The 18,881-nt window shown below is 38.0% G+C and overlaps 1 protein-coding gene across 6 annotated transcripts in view; it reads left to right on the top strand.

Annotated features, from left to right (window-relative positions):
- Nucleotides 1–18,881, top strand: part of HS6ST2 (heparan sulfate 6-O-sulfotransferase 2) — a 308,639-nt gene that overhangs the window by 97,301 nt on the left and 192,457 nt on the right. The window lies entirely within an intron of this gene.

Raw genomic sequence — 18,881 nt, forward strand, 5'->3', positions numbered from 1 at the left:
AACCTTGAGTAGAGCCAAGCCTCCTGCTTGCTCTGTGGCCAGAGCCATTTTTGTTGGAATTTATTTATCTTCTATAACTGAAACTTTGTAGCCTTGAGTGGAGGCCTGGACTGGCCAGGATGTGCAGAAAGCTTGGCTTCCTCCATTACTGGGGAAACCAAGCCTCCTGCTCTCTCCATGGCCGCAGACATCTTGGTTGGGTTAATTTGCATACTTGCTCCTAATTGGCTGGTGAGCATGGCTTGTGGGTGTAGTGGACTGATGGTTAATTTGCATTTACTCTTTTATTAAATAGCATAGTCTGATTTATTTTGAAAATAAATTGCAAAACTCATTCAATAAAGATGGTTTTTATCTTCATAAAACATGACACATGGTTGCTTGCCTTTTAAACTTTCAATGGGCGATTTGAACATCTAGTTAGCCCAGCCTGTGTAGCTTAGTGGTTAAACATCCACCCATGAACCTATAGGTCACTGGTTTGATTCCCAGTGAGGAAACAGCATGCCTTGCTTGTGGGCTTGATCCTTAGTAGAGAGCATGATGGAGGCAAACAATAAATGATGTTTCTATCTCTCTATCCTTCTCCCTTACTCTCCCTCTAAAATCAATAAAAACATTTTTTTAAATTAAACTTAACCTTACTTCTGAGAATCATCGTTATTGGGGCTCCCCCCCCCCTTTTTTTTGGTAGATTACCAAATTACTGCAACCAGCTGTTAGTTTTATTGAGAGTCTCATTGCTAGCAAAAGTCTTTTTGGCAAATTCTGATAATGAGCTTCATTCCAGGCAATGCCGCCTTGCCGTTAACGCCATAATCAGTATCATGCCTGTGGTTGTTTCCAACAGAAAAATCAGTAGTACCTTTCTTGCTCAGTTTGATATCCATTAAGTATATTTGCAAGGTACATAGGGTCTGAAAATCCAAAGATGGAATAAGTAAGCAGTATTTATACTGATAAGATACTTTCTTGATTTGGGAAAAAGACAAACTGCAGATAAGAGGAGCAATCTCATTGGAGACCTTTGGAGAAATGAACACTAAATCTGACAGACCCCTTTGGAACTCTTGAAAAATATGAGTTTCTACTACATCTCAGCATAATAGCACTAGCTAATTATTTATCATAAAAATAACTTGGAGGCTGAATTTCTTTTAAGTATGAAATTTAGAGAGATGAAGGGAGAGAGAGAAACATCGATTGATAACCTTCTGCCCACACCCTGACCAGGGATTGAACTTGCAACCTGGGTATGAGCCCTGATAGGGAATCAAACCCACCACCTTTTGATATATGGGATGGATACTCCAACCAACTGAACTATACCAGCCAGCCTCCCCCCGCCCCCCAACATCTATAACTAGAACCTAAAAGGAACTTTGTTGCACTTAAAAAAAATGAAGCTCTGTAAAAATGTTTTCTACTGATCTGCTGCAGTTTTAAAATTGTTTTTGGTATTTTTGTGAAATATCACTGTGAAGTTAATAAAAAAAACATGATTCATAAACTTTATATATGAGAGGAAAATATAAAAAGTTCAACATTTCCATTTTTATTATTAAGAACAAGGAGCATAAACTTTCATTTAAGAATAAGACCTTATATTTATGCTTTTTTTTTTAACCTGCATGTATAAATTAGAATTGCCTTCAGTTCCCAGTTATGGCTGGATAAGGGAACAGTGTTTATAGAAAAAGTGAAGTAGGAAGATGGGGGAAAGGAAGGGAAGAGAAAAAGAAGGTAAAATAAATATTTCATAAGCATCCCCAACTTGTTAAGCATTGTGCTAGACATTTTTTGCATGCACACAATTTCAATTAATCCTAACAGTATCCTTGCAATATTAATTTTAATAATATTAAAAATTTTTAGTAATAATAATTTTAAAAATGTGTCAGGAACCTCTAAAAATATATATTTTATTGATTTCAGAGAGGAAGAGAGAGAAAGAAACATCAGTGATGAGAGAGAACCACCCATTGGTTGCCTCCTTGAGCCCACAGCCTCCTGGGCATATGCCCTGACCAGGAATTTGAAAATTGTCTTCCTGGTTCATAGACCAATGCTCATCCATTGAGCCATGTCAGCTAGGCATGTCAGGTACTTTTTAAAGAAAGAGAAAAGAGGCAGAGAAAAAAGAGGATGAAGAAGAGAGGGAGTAAGAGAGGAAGGAAAAGGATAAAAGAAACAGGGAGTAGAGGAGAATGGAGGTGGAGACACAAAACCTGCCTCATTTGAAAATGTTTGAAATTTTTGGAACCTGCATTATTTATCTCGTTATTCTGAGTCCCCCCACCCCCACCCAACTAAATATAGTTGTTAATATAATCGAATTCTTTTTGGCATAAGTGGATTAGAACAAAAAGGGGCTTGATTCAGTCAGGAGCATTTTACAGGTCTTCAGCTGCTTTTCTTAGTTCTTCTGAGGTTACCTTCTGAAGAGGATACTCCACTTCAATGTTGATCTACCTTTTACCCTCCTGTTCTGGCTCCAGAATGTCATTACTTTGAACAACTCTTGCTATAGGCAACAAATTTAATGGTGGTGGAAGATGGGATGTTCTTTACCCTTGTCATCTACACCTGCATTTTTTGAGTGTAATGATGTCAAAATCCAGAATCAGTTTTTCCGCATTCAAGTGTGATTCAGCAAAAAGAAAACTTTCTTGCATTAGTAATACACGTAAATTCGGAATTTCTGTTTAAGTCCGTTAGTAGAGGGAAAATATAAAATCTAAGTTGAAATGATAAAATATTAAATTCAGCATTGCCAAGTGGAGTCTAATTTTAATTCACATATTATAATTTATAATTCAAGGTCCTAGGAGACAAAAGCCCCCTTGGACAACTTCTTAATACAGGCCTATCCTTTAGATTTCTCTTAGCTCCCATGTCTGTAAACACCATCTGCTGCTCAAGATACATTGCTAATAACCTACATGCTTTTGGATACACGGGAACCAGGCGCAGTTCTTAGAATCTCATTCGATGAATGACGTCTTTGAAACAGAACCCATGACTCTTTCTGGCAGGAAAAGGGTGGGGAAGGTAGGGGAGATATGTGTGGAGGGAGAAAGGGAAAGTGTGTGTTATGAAGCTTTGCTGCAGGATTGCCAGTGTGGTGAAATGTAGCGGGTGGCAGTAGGGGGAGAGTTGAAGCCAGTGTTAACAGAAGAGTTAGATGGTTAAAGAACTTATAATAATTAAAATGTCGTTTTTGTGTAAGTGGAGAATATAACCATAAAAACACAATGGCTGTAAAATACAATGCAGAGAATAGATAGCCATTGGATGACTGCAACTCTGCCTGTGCTATTAAGAAAACAGTTCTTTCCTGAGGAGAAAAAAACGTGGATATTATGTCTATTTGCATACTCGAGTTAATTATTTACAGAAATCCATTCAGTAAACAATGCATTCTTACAGGATAGGGCTGGATCAAATATTGCAGAGTATGGCAAACAGTTGGCGAGATGAGAGGACGATTCTGGGGAACAGGGTCAAGCTGAGAATTCTCAGAACTCTCCATTGGGCACGGTTCTGTTTCAATGAGAGATTATATCTGAGTTTATGGGTTTTCTTTTCCCAACTGTTACTCTGTACAGGATGGCTTGCCTGGATATATGAGACAAGTGCTAATGAATGGAAAGGACAAGGAACGTTCAGGTGAGCCTGCTGTGAAGGGTCCTCATTTGATTTTGGGATTTAGTGATACTACCAGGTGCTCAATTACAGTGAAGCCAAGCTTACTGCATTTTATTTTAACTTTACTGCCATTTGTGGCCAGTGGGGCACCATGGGTCCCACAGTGGCAAGGAGTCAATATGCAGTTAGGAAAACCTGTATAAGCAGTCATGGGGCCATTTTTTATTAGTCGTCCCAATTCTGGACATAACGAATCAGAATCAGGTAGGTGTATGAATGGCATCTATTTACACACAAATAGAGCTTTGCTGTTGTACTAGACAATCATTTCCCCCTCATTTCCTGGAGGAACTACTGGGATAAGAAATCACAATTTGTGCCTTGCCCTGGGTAATGAGTCATTGGATGGAATTTCATTTGGTAGATTTAAAGAGAGTTAGTGTTGCTCTATGAAGCCAGATGATTTAAGAAATTGAGGCAGTAACAAGTAAATTGCTTTTCTCTTATACTGCAGAATGCTTTCGAGGCGTTTTTGGCTTTTCTTTTTAAAATGGATTTATAATACCATTTTTCTCCACCTCAAGGCTCAAGTAAACCTCTTTGCTCTGACGAATCCTAAATGGCTCCTCATTTCCCACAAACAGATTGTCCAACAAAGTTTTAATATCACATTTTAGACTGTGGGAGCTAGAATTTTTAATTCTATAGGAAAAAAATGAATCTATAGTTCCTTTTAGATGCTTTATTTCTTCTGAATCACCTCATAAAAAAGCTATGCACAACCAAGTTCAAATTCCTTAGTCTTATAATTGAGGCTTGCCATTAAGCAATTCAATACTCACTTGCCTTTATTTTTTTAAATATATTTTATTGATTTTTTACAGAGAGGAAGAGAGAGGGATAGAGAGTTAGAAACATCGATGAGAGTGAATCATCGATCAGCTGCCTCTTGCACACCCCCTGCTGGGGATGTGCCTGCAACCAAGGTACATGCCCTTGACCAGAATCAAACCTGGGACATTTCAGTCTGCAGGCCGATGCTCTATCCACTGAGCCAAACGGGTTTCATCATCACTTGCCTTTATTTATTTGTTCATGTTACAAGCAATTGGGAGAGTGTAGGATGTGCCATGCAATGTGTTAGATGCTGGAGGGGATAGAAAAGACAATAGTAAGCTCAGTTGCTTCCTTCAAAGCAACTCACCAGCCATTGGGCAGAACAGGGATGCAAGATGGCACACAAAATACATTGGACCTGTGTGAAAAGTGTGTACAAACTGTTGTGCGTTGGCGTATGGGGCTGGTCTTGCCTCTCACAGCAAACAGGACACCGAGGAAGGCTGGAAAAGAGAATGTCTTGGCTTGGGAGGTGGAGAGACCCAAGAGGCTTCAAAATGGCCTTTTTGTCTTCATCATTTGTCTTTTCATCCTCCTTGTAGCCTCACTCTCCTTCACCCAGAAACTTCAGAGTACTGGGTTGCCTGGACCCTTGAGAGTCAGTCACTGTTAGGGAAAGAATTCAAGTCACATGTGGAAAAGGTCTCTGCATCAACATCACAGGAACTCCACAGACCTGTGATCAACTTGGTCTTGAGCTCATTGAGAGCATGGACTTTAGGACAACCCTAAAGCCCAGCACTAAGTGTTGCAAATGGCTGATGCTCAATAAGTTTTCAGCTGCCTCCCCAGAAGTGCCATGGGAGCCTGGAGGAGAGAACAGCTGGTCCAACATAGGGGACTCTGGTGCCACGCAGAAGAATGTATATGGTTTAATAAGAACTCAGTTTGAAAGAGTGGTCGGGACAGGCCATGTATGGTCTTTGCTACCAGAATATGAGGCATTGAAACAGGAGAGTGAAATGAATCCAGCAGATTTCTTATCAGTTTGGTCCTCTCAACTACAGGGACCACTTGTAAGCCAGGAGTTTGGTGGCTATGAGGAGAGACAAATGTATGAGAATTAAATGCATACAGTAACTATTAGATAAGAACTTCCAGGAAGATGCTGAGATGAGGAATCTCAGGGAGTACTGTTTTAGCTAGCAGCTGCCATTACTGGGTTATGGTCAGAGATGGGGGTGGGGGTGAGCTTTGCAGGTTGTGTTTGGTATAATTGGTGCTGAATGTACTCCTTCTGTTACACTGTTCATCCACGCAGCTTTACATCTCATATGTGCTTTCCACCCTGGCGGCCTTTGTAAGACATAAGGTGAACAAACTGCTTATTAAGGTAAGACAATGGAGGCCCCATTTTAAAAAGGTTAAGACGTACTGGAAAGTCTCAGCACATCCCGGGTATCATTAACAGCGTATGGAATGCACAGTCTGGTATTTTCCAAAGGCCACACTAACCTTTTTAAACATGGAGCCTGCTAAAAAGGCATGGATTTCCTCACCATTTGATGAGAGAAGAAATCTTTTAAGTGCTTATTTTTATTTGATCCCTGAAAATCACCTCCGCGGAGCTCCACATGGTTAAATGAATCGCGAACATTTTAGCAACTCACTTAAAATACCATTAGGAAGCACTTGGGTTGCTAAAAGCTGAAAACAAAGGATGAGGAGCCCTCCTGTGCTAATAACACCTGGAGAGGAAGCAAGAGCCACCTATGTCTTAGAATTTAAACTCTTCATTGTTAAAGACAGAAGCTTAAGTTTTGCCAAACCCCTTTTCCCATTAAGTACACCCACTTTTCCATGTAATTGGCTCAACAGTGCTTTTTGCATAATTGTCATATTTCGCTGTTTCCCAAGAGGGTTGTTAAGTGTAAAGGTGAACTATGAAGCTTTTGACAAAGTACAGTTATGTGTGCTGTGCAATTCTCAAATAATGAAAAAGATAATAGCATTTCTGTTGAGTTTATCTTACATTTGGGAACAAAGTATTCAAAAAGTATTGCCCACTGAGCTAAGCTTAACCTGTTTTCCTTTACTGGCCAAAAAGAAATTTCTCGATATTTGGACCGTCAAATAATGTTGTTGCCATGGGCCCTGACTTTATCAATGACTGAAAGCCAAGTCATTTTTCTTTAAATTTTGGTTTAAAAGTAAGATTGTTTTTTAGTTGGAATCAGGGATTTCATCACAGCTGGGCCATGTTTTAGCTATAAAGTCCCAGACAAAATAATTTAACCTCTTTAAAATATTTTTATTGATTTCAGAGAGTAAGGGAGAGGGAGAGAGAGATAGAAATGTCAATGATGAGAGAGAATCATGCATGTTTCCTACTGGGGATCAAGCCCACAACACTGGCATGTACCCTGACTGGGAATGGAACCTTGACCTCCTGGTTCTAGGTTGATGCTCAACCACTGAGCCATGCCAGCTGGACTGACTTCTTAAAGTCTCAATTTGTTGAACTGTAAAATGGAGATATCTTTAACTCACAGTGGTTTGGAATAGTTCTATATAAGGACGTATGTTATCCAGGTCTTGGTACATAATAGGTCTAATAAAGAAAGACATGATTCTGCCTTTTTCCTCTTATGTAGCAAGTAAATGATATTTAAAGGAATCAGAGGGCTTGCACTTTGGCATGGAGAAGGCATGAATTTGAGTTCTGTCTATGCCACATTTTTTTGGGAGAGGGACTTAGGAAGGACACAGAGGTCTGAGTAATCTTGGGCAGGTTACTTAGCCTGGGAACCTTCATTTCTTTATCTGTCAAATGGGGATAGATAGAAAATAGAAATATGTACCTCCAAGTTTTCATTGTATGGATTAAATGAGATAGCATATAAAAGCATGCAAATGCTCAATGAATGTTTTCAATAGTTAGAATTGTTATGACCTTAACAGTAGTCATTATTAGTTTTGGATTACTGCAAATAGTGATCTGAAAACTCATGGTCCATCCAGATTTGCTGGGTTTTCTCTGTTTTTATATAATTTTTATTGTTGACCCTATTGCAGATGTCCCCCTTTCTCTCTATGCAAACCACTCTCTAGCCCCTCCCCTCTCCTTCGCTGCTCTCCACATTATTGTCTGTGTACATGAGCTATGCATATACACTGGGTGGCCAGATTATTATGATCTCTGAACGCATAATAATCTGGCCACTCAGTGTGTGTGTGTGTGTGTGTGTGTGTGTGTGTGTGTGTGTGTGTATGTATGTATGTATGTATGAGACCCGGTGCATGAATTGGTGCATGGGTGAGGTCTGGCCAGTCTGGCCAGGGGGAGGGGACATGGGTGATTGGTCAGCCTGGCTGCTGGTCAAACTCCTGTTTGAGGGGACAATTTGCATATTAGCCTTTTATTATCTAGGATATACACTGAGTGGCCAGATTACTATGCATTCAGAGAGCATAATAATCTGGCCACTCAGTGTATATTCTTCAGTTAATCCTTTCATGTTCCTTTATCTAGTTTTCTACACCCTTCCTCCTCTCTACCATTTATCAATCTGTTCCATGTATGAATGCTTCTGGTTCTATTTTTTTCATCAGTTTATTTTATTCATTAGATTTCATGAAGAAGTGAGGTCATATGGTATTTGTGTTTCTCTGACTGGTTTATATCGCTTAGCATAATAATCTCCAGGTTTTTCCATGCCATTGAAAAGGGTAAGAATGCCTTCTTTCTTTACAGTTGGGTAGTATTCCATGGTGTAAATATGTAGCACAAGTTTTTTGTTTTTTTTATCCATTTATCTACTGATGGGCATCTGAGTTGTTTCTGGTCTTGGCTATTGTAAATAATGCTGCTATGAACATAAAGGTGCATATTTTCTTTCTGATTGGTGTTTTGGGATTCTTACCAAATACCCAGAAGTGGAATTGCTGGGGCAAAAGGCAGTGCAATTTTTAAAAATTTTTTTGAGGAAATTCCATACTGCTTTCCAGTCTGCATTCCCACCAGCAGTGCACTAGGGTTCCCTTTTCCCTACATCCTCGCCAGTACTTGTCATTTGTTGATTTGTTGATTTGTTGATTGTAGCCTTTCTGACAGGTGTAAGGTGATACCTCATTGTAGTTTTAATATGCATTTCCCTGATGATTATTGACCTTGAGCATTTTTTCATATGCCTCTTGGTCATCTGTATGTCCTCTTTGGAAAAATGTCTATTTAGGTCCTTTGCTCATATGTTAATTGGATTGCTTGTATTCTTGGTGTTGAGTTGTATTAGTTCTATATATTTTTTGGAGATTAAGCCCTTATCAGATGTCTTGTTGGCAAAAATGTTTTTCCATATGGTAAGTTCCCTTTTCGTGTTGTTGATGGTTTCTTTTGCTGTACAGAAGCTCTCTAGTTTGATGTAGTCCCATTTGTTTTCCATCATTTTTTGTTGTTGTTTTTGAAATGTTTTTATTGAGTTTACAGAGAGAGGAAGAGAAGTCAGAGAAAGAGAAAAAACATAGATGTGAGAGAGATACATTGATCCATTGCCTCTCATAGGCATCTTGAGCTGGGCTGAACCTACAACGTAGGCAGGTGCCCTGAACCGTAATCAAATGTGCAATCTTTTGGTGCATGACATGATGCTCACCCAACTGAGCAACAGTGGCTAGGGCTGTTGTCCATCATTTTTTATATTCAGAGAGGGAGGAATGTATAACTTCCCTTTCTGTGAATGTCTATGGAAGCCTCTTGAGACTTCCTTCCTGAATGAGGACTAGATTCTTGCAGGTTTCCTAATTGCCATGTGCTTCTGGTTGAAGTCTAGGGCATCAGATTGCAGGGGGAAATGGAGGAAGGTATTCTGTGTGTGATAGTGATCAGATCAGGAAGATAACAAGGCATCTGGCATCTGACAGCTTGTCACATGGGTCAGTTTGGAGTCTTAGTTTCTCCTTGACAAGGTTAGCCACTCATGCCATAGGTTCCATGGGCAGAATTCTAGCTGAGCACTAGAAAGGGATAAATATAGGCTGACAGGAATGCTGGTGTTACCCTATTGTCACAGGCCTGGACTTTCATTCACATAATTGAATCTCTCATGAATTGTTTTTGTACTACACCCAAAACAACTTATACTGATCAGAATAAAGGGGAGTTGGAAAGTATCTAAGTTTCCAATAACAAGTGGTTAAATATTTTACCCTAAATCAACTGCAATATTTTTAATGTATACTTGATAGTTAACATGAAATGCTTGTTATAATTTATGCTGAAAAAATGACAAAAACACATAATATAATTAGAAATTTAGAACAACAATATAGAAACAGAAAGGAGATTGGTAGTTGCCTAGGACTGGGGGTTGATGGCTCAGGGGCATGGGATTTCTTTTTTGGAGTGATGAAAATGTTCTAAAATTGTGGTGAAGGTTGCACAAATTTGTGAATACACTAAAGAATATCAAATGGTACATTTAAATGGGTTAGTTGTATGTTATATGAATTTTATCGCAAGAAAGTTGTTAAACCAAATACAACCACAAAACATTTATACATAGAAAAGTAGAAGGAAATAAAATTTGCCAGAGAGCTAGCAGTGGATATAATTTGAGGTTACTTTTGAATTTTTCTTTTCTGTTTATTATTGTTAACCCTCACCTGAGGATATGTTTTTATTGAATTGAGAGCGAGAACAAGAGCTCAATGGGAGAAAGAAAAATGCTGTGCCTGATCAGGGAGTGATCTAGAAACCTAGGGATATGCCCTGACCCAGAAGGAAACTCACAACCTTTCTGTTTACAGGACAATACTCCAAACAACTGAGCCACTTGGCCAGGACTCTTTTTTTTTTTCTTTTCGCTATTTTCCTATATTTTCAACAGTGATCACATATGTACTTAATATTTTATAATGAAATGGTATTTAAAAGGCAAATAAGTAAAAGTGAATTTATGTGAATGTTTTTAAAAACTCACAGAATTTAAAATGTAAATCATAAAATAGAAGGGATAAAATTATTTTTACACTAAACAAAAATTTAGCATAAAGTGTGTTCTGGATGAAATATCAATATTCAGCCTTTTTATTAACATTTTAGCTTTAACAAGAATTGTCAAACATGGTAAATACAAGACAAAAATATCAGAAAGTTATAAATATCATAATCTTAACAAGTTTTTTCCCCCTCAAAACTGATGTTCTCCGTGGTTTAGATTTAGAGCTTTTCAAAGTTTCAGAATGTGAAAGAAAAATATTTTTTGGAATTGTAGGGGAAAAAAACATTCTTTTCCTTTACCTTCTGAGGTCATGCAGGTGGCATCTGAAAATTTCATGGACAAAAGACAGGTTAATGGGAGCAAAGACATAAACATTTTATTTAATGTTAATAGTTTACAGTTTACCCAAAGGAGGCCTTCATAGAAAAGATATAAAGACTCAAATGGGTGGTTAAACCTGGGGCTTACATCGCATTTTAACGAAGGATGATATATTTGTGGGGAAGTGACAAGACAAAGGAAAAGGGGTTTGTGGCTTCTAGGGGTGGAAAATAATGGGAAGGTAAATATAGGGCAAACTAATGGAAGATAAAGGTTATTTTGGTAAGGTCTGTTGTGCAGGCCCATCTTTGTGCTGACTTTCTGTCTCTAGTGATAATATTTGTCTTCTCTTCCTAGTACGGGAGAGTGGAGGGAGGATAGCTTCACAACAGGAAACTGATGCCAGGCTTTTTTAGGCAGAAAGAGGAAGGGCAGAGAGTTCTTGCTGTATCTACTGTTTCTCAATTTCCATTAGCTCAATTTAATCCCTATGCCGAAGTGACATAATTTGGGTGCCATATTCTGATCCCCTTCAGAATCATCATGCGTTCCCATTTACATGTCTTGATTTAAATCCATTTTATAAATTGAAGCAGGCATGAGATTAGCCTTTATTAAAATATTCAGGTAAGTGGGAAGATGAATTCTTTCAAGTGAGTCATTTGATAAAATGTAGTCTTTTCACTGAAGTTTAATTTTGAAGCTCAGAGATTGCCTAGCTGTTCTCCTTCCTTTAGTAACAGTTATTATTCTCATTTGTCTCCTATTATTTTGTCTTCTTCTGTCTATCACATATAAAAGTTTCGGTTGTTCTACAATTTTTACAGTTAAATTTCTTAAGTCCTAAAAACTGCCAGAGAGAAGAGAATGTGCAAAGTGATCATATTTATACACCGGCAGACCCTTTTCAACATGACTGTCATGCTTTTTATACTGAAAGGCAAGGAACAGCTGCCTTGGTCTACTTTGGTGTCCAACTCAGCTGTTTCATATTCATCCTGTTGCTTTAAGCATCTGTTAACAGGTGGGAAAACTCACTGTGAAGAGAGGCGTTGTTGCCTTGGGTGGCTTCTGCCTGAGACAGGCCTGACTCCTTTGTTTGCTTCTGGAACAGAATGTGTGTGTTCCTCTAAGTCTTCATTAAGTACAGCTGTTGAGTACATTTTAGTAGAAAAGAACCATTTCCGAAGCATTACCATTCTGAGAACTGAGGGACAGTATCCAAAATGTAGTTGGATAAGGCCTGTGTGCTATGGAATGTCTATAAGTGGCTGGGCCTGAGGAGAAGCCGCTATGTTATTAGGCTTCCTTATCTTAGAAATAGAGCCTTTCACTTAAATTCACTCTTAGGCTCCCATTTTATACCAGAGAACCTGAAAACTGACAAACTCCTTGGTCGGAACCATTCATTTTAAAGATGAGGAGACCGATGTCTGGGTTAGTTAAGTGTTTTGCCTTTGCTAGTAACAAAGTCAGTTAGTGGCATTTTGTCTCTGCATATAATAACATCACAGTATTTCAGAGTTGTTTCCTTTTTCTGGAAAACCTCTTTCTTCTCATGTTTATGACTTGGGTCTTAATCCACTGTATTGAAAGTATAGACTGGCCACCATATGTACAGTTACGTTTTTGAGACGTCAAAGGAAGAAAAGTTTTGTAAAAATGAAATTCCTGAGCCAGCTTTTTGATACTTGTTCCTTTTTTGAATTCTTTAAAACAAAGCAACCCCCATGCTCCCCCATCCTGCTCCCACTACCTTCTCTTCTATTCTGCATTTGTAACCATTTCCCAGCCTGGGAAATTACATGCAAATTAATGGCATTTATGTTTTCACGGTGGGGGTGGGGGTAAAATGCCCTGGAAATTTCTGCTTTGAGTGTAAAAACTTGGGCCTGGGGACCTCACTAATGACTTTTCAAGAGCAGTTCTTTACAGCGCCCAAGTCTTCAATCTTGTAACCAGACCATCAACCCCAGTGACAGCCCACTTTGAAGGAGGCCTCATAAAGACAAGGTTCAGGTCTTTCTAATGGCTTTAGCTAATGGAAAACCTGGAGGGGGGAAGTGAAATCATCCTCAAATTTCCTACAGGTAGAAAGGAGGAAATCTCTAGAAGTCCTGAGAAGTGACAGGAATTTTAAAAATTTTGGTTCAAAATGGGAGAAGTCCAGGAGATGATGAAAAACACTTGAAAAATGCTTGCTTTTATGATAGGCAGTGAAAAAATATATGTCTCACTTTTCTTATCTCTACCTAGCAAAATAAATCAAGAGCAGATAAAAATTTCTTAGAGATGGAAGGGATCTAAAGAACAGACTTGGTCATGTGAAGCTTTATCTCTGACCACTTCCCCACTTCCCATTTTTAGCCACTAAACCAGTGGCTAAAAATGGGAAGTGGCCAGATATATCTCCTAAGGTGGCCTATATTTCCTAAGGTGGCCTATGCGATCCCAGCGATTCAGAGGCATCATTACATTTGCATTTTTATCATTGCCTTTTTCTCTGAATTTGATGTATTTATGTAAAAGTGCTCTGGAAAATACTTTAAAAACATATTTTATTGATTTTTTACAGAGAGGAAGGGAGAGGGATATAGTGAGAAACATCATGAGAGTAAGAAACACTGGTCAGCTGCCTCCTGCATGCCCTCTATTGGGGATTGAGCCTGCAACCAAGGAACATGCTGTTGACCAGAATCGAACCAAGGACCCTTTAGTCCGCAAGCCAATGCTCTATCCATTGAGCCAAACCAGTTAATGGTGGAAAATATTGAGATATTTAAAATATGGTACTAATCAGAGAAAATCTATATAGGGTGTGGTATCACTTTGAGAAGTATCATTTTTTTTTAAGCTGATGTTCATTTTACTGGCTTCATACCAATGACCTTGGTACAATTGTTAAAGAGTAGGCCCATCCTGCCCAGCCAGTGTGCTGTGGTTGAATGTCAACCTGTGAACCAGGAGGACACAGATTTGATTCCCACTCAGGGCAAAAGCCTGTGTTGTGGGCTCAATCCCCTGGGGAAAGAGGCGGCATGCAGGAGGCAGCCAATCAATGATTCTCTCTCATCATTGATGTTTCTATCTCTCTTTCCCTCTCCCTTCCTCTCTGGAATCAATTTAAAAAAATCACACACACACACACACACACACACACACACACAATGTATATTTTATGATGAGACTGAGGCGCTACCTATTGCGCTAACGAGGCACCTTACACAATGTATATTTTAAAAGAATGAATAGGCCCATCCTAAGACCCCTTTTTAGAAACTAATATAATTATATTTAATGGAAAATGCAGAAAATGGATGTGTTGTGCACATACACAAAGTAACCCTTAAAAATTTTTTTTTATTGATTAAAGTAATACATATGTGTTCATATCCCTCAGGCCCCCCCCCCCCCCCACCCTACTCCCATACATGCCCTCACCCCCCAGTGTCTTGTATCCATTGATTATGTTTATATGCATGCATACAAGTCCTTTGGTTGATCTCTTACCTCCCCCCACCCCAGCCTTCCTGCTGCAATTTGACAGTCTGTTCCATGCTTCTCTGCCTCTATATCTATCTTTGTTCATCAGGTTATAATGTTCTTTATTATTCATAAATGAGTGAGATCATGTGGTATTTTCTTTCACTGACTGGCTTATATTCCAAAAAGTAGAATCACTGGACCAAATGGGAAATCCATTTTTGAGGAAACTCCATAGTGTTCTCCACAGTGGCTACACCAGTCTGCATTCCCACCAGCAGTGCACGAGGGTTCCTTTTTCTCCACATCCTCTCCATCACTTTTCATTTGTTGATTATTTGTTGATTTATTGATGATAGCCATTCTGACAGGTCTGAGATCATACCTCATTGTCATTTTGATTTGTATCTCTCAGATGATTAGTGACTTTGAACATTTTTTCATATGTCTCTTGGCCTTCCTTATGTCCTCTTTTGAAAAAGTATCTATTTAGGTCCATTGCCCATATTTTGATTGGGTTGTTTATTTTCCTTTTGTTAAGTTGTATGAGTTCCGTGTAAATGTTGGAGATTAAACCCTTATTGATGATAACATTGACAAATATGTTCTCCCATGCAGTGGGCTTTCTTGTTGTTTTGTTGATGGTTGCTTTTGCTGTGCAGAAGCTTTTTACTTTGATGTGGTCCCATTGTTTATTTTCTCTTTAGTTTCTATTGCCCTAGGAGCTGTATCAGTGAAGATATTGCTTCAGCATATGTCTGAGATTTTGCTGCCTGTGGATTCCTCTAACATTTTTATGGTTTCCCGTCTTACATTTAAGTCCTTTTTCCATTTTGAGTTTATTTTTGTGTATGGTGTAAGTTGGTGGTCTAGTTTAAATTTTTTGCATGTATCTGTCCAATTTACCCATTTATTGAAGAGACTGTCTTGACTCCACTGTATGCTCTTGCCTCCTTTGTCAGATATTAATTGAGCTTAGTGGTTTGGGTCAATTTCTGCATTCTCTATTCTATCTCCTTGGTTTATATGTCTGTTCTTATACCAGTACCAGGCAGTTTTGAGTATAGTGACTTTGTAATACAGCTTGATATCTGGTATTGAGATTCCCTCCTATGTTGCTCTTCTTTCTCAGGATTGTTTCAGCTATTTGAGATTTTTTTTATCCCAGCATTACATTAGAAAGATCATACACTATGACCAAGAAGGATTTATTCCAGGAATGCAAGGCTTGTACAATATCTGCAAACCAATAAATGTGATACATCACATAAAGAAAGTGGGAGGCAAAAATCACATAATTATATCAATTGATGCAGAAAAAGGCATGTGACAAAATCCAACACCATTTTCTTATAAAAAAGCTCAGAAAATTGGGAATAGAGGGATCATATCTCAACATAATAAAAGCCTTATGTGACAAACTTACAGCCAACATCATACTCAATGGGCAAAAACTAAAATCATTTCCACTAACATCAGGAACAAGACAGAGATGCCCACTTTCACCACTTCTGTTAAACATAGTACTGGAAGTGCTAGCCCTAGCAATTAGAAGAGAAGAAGAAATAAAGGGCATCCAAATTGGAAAAGAAGAAGTAAAATTGTCATTATTTGCAGATGACATGATACTGTACATAGAAAACTCTAAAGACTCCATCAAAAAATATTAGACTTAATGAATTTGGCAATGTAGCAGGATATAAAATTAACACCAAGAAATCTATGGCATTTCTATGCACCAACAGTGAACTCACAGATAGAGAGACTAAGAAAACAATCCCATTTACCGTCACAAACACACACACACACACAAAAAAAAATTAAGATACCTAGGAATAAACTTAAATAAGGAGGTAAAAGACCTCTACTCAGAAAACTATAGGACATTGAAAAAAGGAGACAGATGAAGATATAAATAGATGGAAGAGCATACTGTGGTCAAGGATTGGTAGCATCAACATGATTAAAATGTCCATACTACACAAAGTAATCTATAGATTCAATGCAATCCCCATTAAAATACCAACAGCATATTTCACAGACCTAGAACAAACTCTCCACAGTGTGACTCTTAAGACAACAATAGGACAGAAACTCATAATAGAAACCACCTGAAATTCTATCTTTATGGAGTAAACATTTTTGAAATTGTGTGGTATTTTCCATCATTTTTATTTTCTATATTTCTTTAGTCAGAAAAAATCATAATGCACACAAAAGGTTTTGTATCCTGCTTTTTTAACCTGACGTTCACAGAACATACTCACTTACAAGCAAGTACATCTTCTATTTAGTTATTTGACCATCATCCTGAACATAGTTTTTCTCATGTTTCAGATTAATTACTTAGAAGAGACACCCGGAAATGAGATTACTAAGTCAAAGATTCTAAAGCTATTTTAAGGCTCTTGATGCATGGTGGCAAATTGCTTTCTAAAAGAGCTGTGCCAGTTGACATGGCTGGCAGTGTCTAGTCCTGAGGCTTCCTTTATGCCTGTACATTGGTACAGTTAATTATTTAAAAATACTTTAAAATGTGATATAAATTAGAGTAAAGTTCACATATTTTTATTGTATTAGCTTGGTGAATTGTTACATCTGTGAATCTGTGCAAATGCTACCCAGATCAAAATAAAACTTGAATATATATGATAATTCCATCATCCCCAGAAGGTTCCCTTCTGCCCCAGTAAGTTTCTACCTCCTCTCTGAGGTAACCATTGTCCTGAAAGTGTCTCAATTTTGAATGATTTTTAAAAATGTTTTTCATCTAAAATGATTTGACAGGAAATCTCTGAGGGAAGATCTTCATGTCCTTGGCACCACCCAGACTTCTGCCACCTCACATTGGCAGAGCTGAGTAGATCTGCATGGTCTTTATTTCATTTGAGCCCAGCTGCCTATACTGTGCTAAGCTTATTCTATGCTCATATTGTCTTAGTATCGCTTTCGGACTAGGTACAACATAACCACTGCTTTTCCTCCCCAAGAATTAAAATGACTGCCATCTGTTCTGAACCATGTGAGGTAACATGGCGGTGTGATGAAGAAGGTGTGTTGCAGAAATAAAGCAAGAGTGATGCTGACTTTAAAAAGAAATAACCTCCCCAAGGCTCATGACTGTTTTCTTTCTGTAGATGAGTTAAAATGCTTGGTTTGCAGATCTTACAATACTTTGCCAGAGAAGAATTGCATGTTAGTACTGAAGTCCTGCGTAACTAGATTTATAATGATATATCCTAGTCCAATGTATGGGAAAACACATTTGCCAATGATACATCTGAAAAAGGGTTTAATATCTAAAATATATAAGGAACTCAAACAATTAACAAAAGGAAGATAAACAATCCAATTTAAAAATGGGCAAAGTATCTAAATTGACACTTGGTGAAAGTGACATACAAATGGCCAAGAGACACACGAAAAAATTCTCAAGATCACTGATTATCAGAAAGATGTAAATTAAAACAACAATGAGGTATCACTCACACCTGTCAGAATGGCTATCATTAACAAATTAACAAATGATAAGTGCTGGCTAGAATGTGGAGAAAAGGGAACTCCAATACATTGCTGGTGGGAATGTAGACTGGTGCGGCTACTGTGGAAAACAATGTGGAGTTCCTTCAAAAAATTAAATATGGAACTTCCATTTGACCCAGTGATCCCACTTCTAGAAATATATTGTAAGTAACCCAAAACAACAATCAAGAAGAATGTATGCACCCCTATATTTACAGCAGTGAAATTTACAACAGCTAATGTCTAGAAATAGTCCAAGTTCCCATCAGTAGATGAATTGATAAAAAACAAAACTGTGGTACATTTACACTGTGAATACTATGCAGCAGAAAAAAAGAAGGATCTCTTACCCTTCGAGATAGCATGGAGGGACCTGGAGAGTATCATGTTAAATGAAATAAGCCAGTCAGAGAAAGATAAGTATCATATGATCTCACTCATATGAGGAATCTGAAGAATAAAATAAACTGATAAACAAAATAGATCCAGAGACATAGAAACATGGAACAGACTGATGAATATTAGAGAGAAGGAAGCTGGGTGGGAAGAGATTAGCCAAAGAACTTACATGCATATATGCATAAACCATGGACACAATAGTGGACTGAAGGCCTGGGGTGGGCTAGAAGGGATCAACAAGAGAAAAAGAGCATATCTATTACATTCACAAATACAAATACATTTTAAAAATCTTTCAAAAGATGTCTCATAGAGTGAGGAAGATTGGGCTGAGTAATGGTGTGTTTGTTTTGGTCAGTCATTTTAAAATGTGGGTTCAGAGAGTGAATACACTCTTGCTGAGACAAATTGGTTATTTTGCTGTTGATTTTTGTGAAAGTCATAGCTCCTAATTTTTCATAGGAGCTTTACTCAGCTTCCTTCATGGTTTTTCCACAGATTTTTTTATTGATCTTAAATTTAATCCAGTTACAGTCAGAAAATATACTGTGAATTATTTAAATCATTTTACATGTGACAAGACTTATTTCACATCTCAGAATGTGGTCTGTTTTGATGAATTGACCATGTACTCTTGATAAAAATGTGCATTCTGCCATTATTGGTTAGACT

The sequence above is a fragment of the Pipistrellus kuhlii genome, unplaced genomic scaffold (assembly GCF_014108245.1).
Source record: "Pipistrellus kuhlii isolate mPipKuh1 unplaced genomic scaffold, mPipKuh1.p scaffold_m20_p_19, whole genome shotgun sequence".
In the NCBI taxonomy this organism is placed as follows: domain Eukaryota; kingdom Metazoa; phylum Chordata; class Mammalia; order Chiroptera; family Vespertilionidae; genus Pipistrellus; species Pipistrellus kuhlii.